Below are 10859 nucleotides of genomic sequence, written 5' to 3'. Positions count from 1 at the left end.
CCTTCGATCTGCTTACAGTACTTCTAATCCTTCTATCCATCACCTTCTCTTTTTCATCATCGCTATCTTCTTCCCCCTCTTATCTTCTTATATTTCTCCCCATTTCTGTTTTGCTATTCTTTGTATCATTATCATCGTCTCCCTTTTTTTCTATTCCAGTTACCCCTATCTTCATTATCACCTCCCTTTTCTTCTATTTCATTTACCTCTTTCTTCTATCATTTTCAAGCATCACTATTAATATATTTTCCCTTTTTCCTTTCTTCCATTGCTCTCTATCTTTTTCCTTCTCTCTAAAAATCACCAGCATTACCATTCATCATATTTTCTCTCCTCTGATTACCCCTCATCTTCGTCCCTCCCATCCCCCATCATCATCACCATTATCTACTCCCTTCTATGTCCACCTATTTTCCTTATCACCCATTGTCCTCACCAGTAACCCTCATCTTTCCTTCTCCGTGCATTTCTCCTCATCTTACCAGCGCCCTATCATCATCGCCTATCATCACTATCTCCTTCTCCATCTTCTTCTTCTTCTTCTCCTTCCTGATTCCTTTTCTCATTTCGTTGGTTTTCTTAGTAGATAGTACGCTCCTTTATTTTCTTTTAATGGCGTCTCCTTTTTTTCCTACCTTTAATTTCCCCTTTTTCCCTTTCATTTTTTTTTCTTGTTTTATCTTAATCATCACGTTTAATTTTTTCCTTCCTTTCTCTTTGTATTCTCTTCTTTTTTCTATTGTTCCTTATTTCCCCTTGTTTTCTCTCCTTCCCATCTCCTTCATCGTTTCTTCTCTTTTTTCTCTTCTTTCCCTTTTCTCTAAACGCTCTTTTTTTTGTATTTTCTTCTTTTTCTATTGTTCTTTATTTCCCCTTTTTCCCCTTCCCATCTCCTTTATCGTTTTTTTCTCCCTTTCCCTTCCTTCCTGTTTCTCTTAATTCTCTTTTCTATTCCTTTCTCTATTGTTCTTTATTCCTCCTTTTTTTCCTTTTTTCCCCATTTTCTTTATCGTTTCTTCTTCTTCTCCCTTCTTTCCTCCTTTCTCTCATCTCCCTCTTTCTGTGTACTCCCTTTTCCGTGTTTATAATCCTTCTCCTCAATTTGACCTCTACTCCTTGTTCATCGATTTATTTTCTTGTCTTTTTTTGTCTGTTTTTTCCTCCCTCACTTCCGGTTACTTCCTTCTTTCCCGAGCTATTTTTAAAAGCTTCTATTTTTACGTTTTTCTTCCTTATTTCCTCTCACCCTCCTTCCCCTTTATCTTTCCAAGCATCTGACTTCTCTTCTTTTTTGCATATCTCCTCTTTCTCATTTTCTTCCCTTATCTCCTCTTCTATTTCTTCCCTTTCCCCCGCCCCTCCCTTTCTCTCCTATTCTCTTTACTTATTCTTCCTTCTCCTACTCTTTCTCTTCCCTTCTCTCCTCTTCTCTTCCCCCGCTCCTCCCTTCTCATGATATTTCCTCTCCTCTTGTTTCCTCTTTGCTTATCTCTTCTTCTCCTCATCCCTTCTCTCCTCTTAAGTTCCCTACCTTTCCCTACCTTCACTTTGTCTTCTATCTCCTCTCTCCTCTCTCCTCTCCTCTTTACTCACTAACTCCCATCCCTCTACTTCGATTTCCTCCCATTTCCAACCTCTCCCTTGCTTATCATCTCCCATCCCCTCCCCATCCTTCATCTCTCCTTTCATTCCTTCCCTTCTCCATCCTCTCTCTTCGCTTTCTATCTCCTCTTCCTCTTTCCTCTCTCCTTTCCTTACCAACTCCCATCACCTTCCGTTCTCCTTCATCTCCCCTTCTATTCCGTTCACACCCTAACCTTCTTCTTCACCTACCTCTCCTCTCCTCTCCTATCTTTTCCCTACTTAGCTCCTCCTCTCTCAACCTCTTTCCCCTTTTCCCTCCCTTAACCTGCCTTTAGTTTCCCCTTCCCAACCCCTGTCCTCACCCTTATCTCCCCTCTTCCCTTTTTATCTCCTCCCTCCACCTCTTCCCCCTCTTCCCTCTTCTAACCTTCCACTCCCTCCCTTTCCCCACCTCCGTCTTCATCTTCTACCTCTCCCCCTCTCCACTTCTCTCCACTGTATTAAACCTTACCCAACTTCATACGAGGAAAAGTAAGATAAGACACTTCCCTCACACTTGCCGGGAAATATGCTTTGAAGAAAATGGGAGAGGGAGAAAGACAGACTTAAGAAGAAGGAAAATATAAACCTTGCGTGAGTCATCTCTGGGGAAAAAGGGGAAGGTAAATAGAAAAGGAAATATTAAGATGGAAATGGTGATGAGGGAAGAAGTAATGGTCGTACGAAGAGAGAGAGAGAGAGAGAGAGAGAGAGAGAGAGAGAGAGAGAGAGAGAGAGAGAGAGAGAGAGAGAGAGAGAGAGAGAGACACCTCCCACTCCAATGACACTGATAGCTGATTGATGACAGTGAAGTGTGTGTATATAAGACTGTTTATAATGTATGTTTTTATTTTTTAGATTTTTATATATAGACTTTATGCCATTTGAATAGGCGGCACACGGCAATGCACCTTTGGGTTTTTGTAAATATATAAGACTGTTTAAATAAAAAAAAAAAGGTAAGGCTCAAATTAAAAGATAAGAGAAAAAGCTGGAGGAGGAAGAGTGTGAAGAAGGAGTTTGAGTGGGTGTGTTTGTTAATGTGATGTAAAAAAGAAAATGCATTGTACAAATTTAAACAAATGAGTGAATCAATATATTTTTAGAGAATGAAAAATACATGTAATACTAACACAAAGAAGATAAACAAAAACAACAATAATAGTCGGAACAAAATCAGCAGAAAATAGTAACAAAACAACAACAACAACAACAACAGCAACTACTACTACTACTGCTACTACTACTACTACTACTACTACTACTACTACTACTACTACTACTACTACTACTACTACTGTTACTGCTACTACTACTACTACTACTACTACTACTGCTACTGCTACTACTACTACTACTACTACTACTGCTACTATCACCACCACCACCATCCTTCACTCTTTTTTTCCTGCTTTTCATTCCCCCTTTTTCCTCTCTTTCCTGTCTCCTCTTTCGTTCATCTTCATTATCACTTTCCCTTCTTTCACCTTTCTCTGGTCTCCATCTTTTTCTTTGTACCACTTTCCTTTTCCGTGTCTGTAAATACTCTTCTCAAGTTTATCTATTTACCCTTTGCTCCACCACCACCACCACCACCCCCCACCACTACCACCACCACCCATCACTACCACCACCACTACGTCATAAACTGTTTAAAGCTACAAAACTACAGACTAACCAAGGTCACCATACGTTTACGGCATTTCCCGGCCCTCGACCATTTCCGGAGAGAGAGAGAGAGAGAGAGAGAGAGAGAGAGAGAGAGAGAGAGAGAGAGAGAGAGAGAGAGTCACCAATAGAACCCAAAGTCATTACGATGGTTTAATTATAGTAACACCGGCGGCGGGAAGGGTTGCAGACGCCGAGAGAGAGAGAGAGAGAGAGAGAGAGAGATTGATTGCAGTTGCTTAAAATCCTCTTGTAGTACATTTCTCTCTCCTCCTTTGTTGCTTTCAGACGCCAGTACTTATCTTTCCTCTCCTCCTCCTCCTCCTCCTCCGCCTCCTCCTCCCTGCATTCTCTCTCTTGCGTCTTTCCTCCCTCAATCTCTTCCTCATTTTACTTCCATTACTCTGTTCCTTGCCCTTCAGTCATTCCTGCTTCTCTCTTGTCTTCTTTTATTCCCTCTCCTTCTCTCCCTTCTTCCGTGTTTCCATTATTACGATCACTTTTCTTCCCTCCTTCCCCCCTTCTCTCCCTCTCCCTCCCTGCCTCTCTCCTCGTCTCTTCCCATCATAATTCATTTAATGACGGTAAATTAAATGAGAAGTATCCGAAATTCACTTAGACTCAGCGAAAGGGATGAGTCAGGTGCCGTTAATTAGATTGTTCCTGATAATTATAATGTTTTGCTCTCCCGGGATGAGCAGGAGGAGAGCGGCGGGCGATGGGATGGACGGATTTTTTAGACGAAGGATTGTTAAAGGGAAGGGGATATATATGTTCGCTCTTGTGTGAATTGGAGAACTGTTGACCTTATTGATATAGATTGGGAAGAGGAATAGAGGGATAGAGGAATGGAGTGATTGTTTAGGTGAGGGACTGTGACAGGGGGGAGATATGTTTGACCTCACGTGGTCATAAAAATTACCTGTGAGCTTATTGATGGAATGGAATAGTGATGAGGTAGAGATGGAATACAGTGATGGGATAGAGTGATTCTTTGGCGTAAGGATTGTGAATAGGGGAAGGATATTTGTTCTGGACTCTAAAAAATTATGAGCTTATTGATAAGAAAATGGAGGTAAAGGAAGGAGCATTATCTTTTTGGCTTTGTCTTGTTATTAGTTTTTTTCTTTCTTTTTTTCAGTATCATCCTTTTCGTTTACTTCGTTTTTGTTTGCTTCATCGGCATCTTCCTGTTCTACGTTTTTCTTCCTTTTCTGCTCTTGTTTCTTCCTCGTGCTTTCTTCTTCTATTCTTATTAGATTTTCTTTTCTATGTTTGTTTGTATGTTTTTGTTGTTTGTTTGTTTCTTCTTCTTCCTTTTCTTCTTCTTCTTCTTCTTCTTCATCTTCTTCTTCTTCTTCTTCTTCTTTTTCTTCTTCTTCTTCTTCTTCTTGAGAGAGAGAGAGAGAGAGAGAGAGAATTTTTGTCTCGTCTTGTTGCGACAGACACTGGTCCCCTTCCTCTTCCTCCCTCTCCCCCTCCTCCCCTTCTCTCCCCCCTCCCTTCCCCCCTCCAGCAGTGAGTCATGGTTCGCACAAAGTGAAGCAAAAAGACGAAGTAGGAAGTAGGAACAGAGGCACCGCATCGCTCATTGGTGAAGTGTGTGTGTGTGTGTGTGTGTGTGTGTGTGTGTGTGTGTGTGTGTTAAAGAGACAGATAGATAGGTAGATACATAGAAAGATGATTAGATAGATAGATATATTGATAGATAGATAGATGTATATTGATAAGTGTAGGTAGATATATAGATAGATGTAGATAGATAGACATAGGTAGATAGATAGATAGAAAGAGAAAGAGGTAGAGAATGTATGTACGTTTGTATGTATATATATGACTGTATGTATATGTGTAGGTAGTTATTATTTAGGTATGGATGGACGATTGGCTGTATGAATATAAAGAGCAGAAACAGACTATACTATATTTGCATCGGAATTATTAACGTAGTTTATGAGTTTCCTTTACAGTCGAATTATTCAGGAAAAAAAAGTTCAGTAATTGTTGTCGCTTTTCCTGTCCGTTTTGCCGCTGTTTGGTTTTATTTCACTTTTATTTCGTCGGTTGATGTTTTCTAAGTCGATCAAAGGGACGAGTTTTGTCAGGCGTGAAGACTGGAAGGGAGCAGGCGAAGAAAAATACTTGGAGACAGTGGATTAATTAAGTGGGGAAAGACGAAGGAAAGTGGATAAGAAGAAAAGAAGATAGAAAAAAAGTGAATACAGGAAAAAGAGGATTAAAGAACCTTGGAGAGAATAAAGGAAAGACGAAAATGAGTGTTTTGGGGAAAAAAACTAACTGAAGTTTCTCTTGTCAACTATTTATGGTTTAGCAATAAACAAATATTTCAGGTGTTTCGGAGAAGTATAATGTTAACTTAATATGTAAACAGGCAATAGCCATTCCAAGCACCAAACACATATATTCATTAAAGTTGAATTTGTAGGAAAAAATGTATGTTTTTAGTTCGACATCAACACGTCAGTATTCATCAGGTGCACATTACAAATTCACCACAAAATTGCCAGTAACTGTTAGCTTTATTTATTTTTTCGTGTGGAGTATATTATGGCGGCCTTAAAAATTCAAAACTAGTGTAGGAGACTAATTTGAACTTTTCAATAACATGCATACGCAAGCGAGCGAGCGCGCGCGCGCACACACACACACACACACACACACACACACACACACACACACACACACACACACACACACACACACACACACACACACACACACACACACACACACACACACACACACACACACACACACACACACACACACACACACACACACACACACCTACACAGGTGGTCCTAATAAACGTTACTTCACTCCTTGCAGAGCGTGGACACACCTGGCCAGCTCGACGCCCGCCCCTCACCTGCCGGAAGTATAGGTAAGTGGAGCAAAGAGGAGAGAGGAGAGGAGAGCAAAAATGAAGTTATATAAGAGGAGAGAGAGAGAGAGAGAGAGAGAGAGCACCTGTCTGATGTTTTTTATGGGTTAGACGCCACGAGACAGACACACACCTAGTAACCGCCCACCTGGTGAGGTAATCCTCAAACCAGGCAACAGGTGATACACACACACACACACACACACACACACACACACACACACACACACACACACATACACACACCTTTTTAAGCACTAATTTATGACCTGGTGATGCTTCTGAGAATCCTGTGTGTTCGTTTTAACGGTCGTCTTCCACAAGCCGAGGGTAACGACTCTCTCTTAGGTGGAAGCATGATGGCAAACTTATAAACCTCCTTGAGTCTCCTGTGGATATAAGATGCGTCCCCTTAGCCAAGCTTCCCCACGGTATGACGAAGTGTTGTGACGGAGAACGTGTAGATTGAGGCAGGCCACAACACCTGACTCACGAGTTTGCTTGCTACCTAAGCGTTGCCAGGTATCTGATATTAGGGTATTTCGGAATTTCTTCTTTCTCCATTATACAGAGGGACTGAGCCGTGGATTCCTCAGTTGTCAAGCGAACTTCACTATAACATGGGACACTTAAGGTTGTTTTTGTCATTATTACTATTATTATTATTATTGCTATGTTCCTTTCCCATAAAAAAAAAAAATCTGATAAGAACTTGCCAATATTGGGAGCGAGACGAACGCTTTAAAATACGCTGTTTCATTATAAGATTTTAGTCATGCATTTTTAATAGTTCATGGATTAAATAAACTGTCTCTGATGCAAGAAATGACTGGAAGTGTCCGTGATCATCTCTACCGTACGTGGAATGGGTGACGTTATGTGAGCGTGGGAGGTGTGAGGGGAGACAATAGCCGCCGCGCCCTAGGACGAAGAGAAGGGAACCCGGACACACCAACGCCATCACCCCACCCTCCACCAACGCCATCACCCCACCCTCCACCAACGCCATCACCCCACCCTCCACCAACGCCATCGCCCCAGCCTCCACCAACGCCATCACCCCACCCTCCACCAACGCCATCACCCCACCCTCCACCAACGCCATCACCTCACCCTCCCTCCTTCCCCCGTCGTCTTTGTCTCGGGGCACAGATCAAAACATCGGATCAATGAAAGGTATACAGTGGATGACGCAACGCTTAGAACTTAGCAGCAGAAAATAGATCCACATGTCGCTATTACAGAAGGGGATGGTGCTGTAAAAAAACAAAAAACACACCAAAAAAAGGAGAGGAAGGAGACGGAAAAATGAAAGTGATGATAATGAAGGAGACCAAGGGAAGAGTTAGAGAAGCATATGCAGAGAGTGGGAGGAGAAAAAAAGTAAGACAGGAAAAAAAAACAGTAATGAGGAGAGGAAATGAGGAGAGGAGACAGTAAAAAACACGATGAAAAAGAGGCTGAGGAGGAGGAGGAGGAGGTTAGGGATGGATGGGAAGAAGAAGAGGAAGAGAGAATAATAGAGTGGAAGGGAGAGAGGTAGGGAAGAAAGGGGAGAAAGAGGAAATTAAAGAAGAAGAACAAGAACAAGAACCAGTATAAAAATGTATTAGAAAAAAAAGAGGGGAAGGAAAAGAAAGACGAAAACAAAGACAAGAAGAAGGGGAAGGTATAAAAGAAGAAGAAAATAACAAAATTAAGAAGGTATTAAAGAAGAACAAGAACAAGGACAAATATTAGAAGGTATAAAGTGAAAGAGCATCAAGTTCAGAATATCGACCCACTCACCCCTCTCCTCACCTCCCCTCTGAGTACCCTCGAGGGACGCAACACACCTGACCCTCATCTCCTCCTCAAGACACACGCACAGGCCACACGGACCCACTGACTTCGAGGAGAGAAAACCGATTGTGATAAGGAGGAGGATCGCTCTCTCCAGTTATCATCTAGTTACCTCAGAATATGTAAGGAAATGTAGGTTAGGTTGCATATGGGTAAAATTTTGATGACTAGGCTGCTTATATGTAAATCAGGTTATGTCATAGTTGGCTTAAATTTTGGTAGGTTCAGGTAGTTTATGATAAAAGATAATGGGCTGGGCTCAATTTAGGTTTTGGACAGGTTTTCATAGAATCTTTAGTAACAGAGATACTCGTAAATAATAACGAAGAAATAGGAAGAATAAATAAAGGAAAAAGAGGAATAGAGGGAATGGATAAGGAAAAGGGAATACAGGACACGTTAAAGGAAAAGGGATAAAGAAAAAGAGGAACAAAGGGAAAGGATACAGGAAAAAGAGGAATAAAGGAAAAGGATCGTGAAAAGGAGGAATAAAGGAGTAGGATAGAGGAAAAATAATAAAGAAAAATGATAAAGGAAAAAGAGGAACAAAGGAAAAGGAGAAAGACGAATAATGGAAAAGATAGAGGAACAAGATAAATAAAGGAAAAGGATAAAATAAATAAAAAGAGGAAGAGTAAATTATGTCGTTTTTATAAATATTGTTTCCGTGTTTTGTAAATACTGAAGAAACTAAGAACGAAAGGGAAACGAAATCAGAAGCAGGAGCAAAATTTGAAACTGGAAATAAAAAACAGAAAAAGAAGTGAAATGACGTCCTGTGGAGTTGATCAATTAAACCTTTTACTCTCTCTCTCTCTCTCTCTCTCTCTCTCTCTCTCTCTCTCTCTCTCTCTCTCTCTCTCTCTCTCTCTCTCTCTCTCTCTCTCTCTCTCTCTCTCTCTCTCTCTCTCTCTCTCTCTCTCTCTCTCTCTCTCTCTCTCTCTCTCTCTCTCTCTCTCTCTCTCTCTCTCTCTCTCTCTCTCTCTCTCTCTCTCCTTTCCGTTTCTGCTCCCTTCTTCCTCTTTTCTCTCATCCCTTCTTCTCTCTCCCTGCCTTCTCTCCTACCTTCTCCCTCACTTTCGCTCTCTCGACCCCTTTCTCTCCTGTTCTCTCTCACCTCTTCACCCCTCCCCCCCCTCTCCATCTCTCTCTTCCCTCCTATCCCAGCCAACTCTACCTCCCTCCTTTGCTCATTAACATACTAACCTCTCTCTCTCTCTCTCTCTCTCTCTCTCTCTCTCTCTCTCTCTCTCTCTCTCTCTCTCTCTCTCTCTCTCTCATAAAAGCAAGGGAACAGCAATCTTTTGGGCAAATTATAAAACGCCCTTTGGCAGTTGATGTGGGCGGCGACGTTTCCGTGAATTAGCCGATTCGGACGAGTTGTTGACGGAATGCAAGACCCGCGGCTGATGGATTCGGGAAGCTCGTCTGATTGTTTGCCCGCGACCTCCCCTCTCGACCTCGCTTTGAACTCCAACTAAACACGTGTAGATTAGAGAGAGGGAGAGATTGGGAGAGGGGGGGGGGTGAGAAACAGAGAGAGAGAGGGGAGGATGAGTGAGAGAGAGGAAGAGTGGGAGGGGGAGAGAAAAAGAGTGAGAGATGAGAAAAAAATAAAATAAAATAAAATAAAAGACCAGAGAAGACTAAGAACAAATGAAACAAGAAAAGAATAGAAACGAGAACCGAGCAGAGAAAAGATGAGAAGAGTAGAGTTGAGTAGAGAAGAGGAGGAGAGGGTCATGCAAAAGTCGATAGTGCCAATTTTTGAACGCGATAAAACAGTTAGCATCGGAGTTATTTTTGTCTCCGTTTCGTTGCGTGGCATACCAGAGCAAAAAATAAAAAAATAAATAAAAAAGGAGCATTTTACTCTCCATCAAGATATTTTTTCCATTTTCTCCCACGTAACATTTTTTCCCGCTCTCGTTCCCCTTTACGCGTTACGAACTGACAGGATGAACTCATGGATAGGGTCGAAATTGGGTGAAGTAAACGTAATAATAATCATCTGACTCACTCGGGCAGAAAATAATAACTACCCACTGAATTAAACCCAGCGATGTGTATTTCGAATGTGATGTTATACTGCTGCGTACGTGTGTGCAGGTGTGCAAATACCTGGCGTGGAAAATACAGGCTGTGACGACACTTATTACTTCACACCGTTATGATAAATGGTAATGGGATTCTATAGGACACCAAAATAATAGACATACGTTTTTTTTACAGCAAGGGAAACAGCTCAAGGGCAAAAAAGAAAAGAAAACAATAATAGAAAAGCCCTCAAATCACTGCGCCTGTAAAAAGAGTTAGGAGGAGTGACCAAAAGAGAGGTCAATTTTGGGAGGAGAGGTGATTTAATTAACCCCACGATTGTTGTACGCATAGGATCTAATACCCCTTAAGTGTTTATTAATTTGCTTGTAAAAATGCATGTCACCATCATTGTCATCATCGTCATCATCATTTTAATCTAATTCAATAGGGCAACAAATATTAATTACACACTAAATTTAACCCACAAGTGTATTACGAATGTGGTATAATACGATTGCGTGTAAATATATGGCTTGGAAAATACACATGATGAAAATTTGTAATATACAGGATGATGATGAGGATTTGTAATGTTTCAGTATGGCATCAAAGTAACAGATTTCCATTCAATTTAACCCACGATTATAGTACACATATGATCTAATGCCTCTTAAGTGTCTATAAATTTGCTTGGAAAAATGCATACCACCACCACCACCACCATCATCATCATCATCATCATCATTATCATCATTTCAGTCTGATTAACCTGGGCACCAAA

The sequence above is a fragment of the Eriocheir sinensis genome, chromosome 51 (assembly GCF_024679095.1).
Source record: "Eriocheir sinensis breed Jianghai 21 chromosome 51, ASM2467909v1, whole genome shotgun sequence".
NCBI classification, from domain to species: Eukaryota; Metazoa; Arthropoda; class Malacostraca; order Decapoda; family Varunidae; genus Eriocheir; species Eriocheir sinensis.
The sequence above is the reverse complement of the archived record's forward strand: the minus strand, read 5'-3'. Positions refer to the sequence as shown.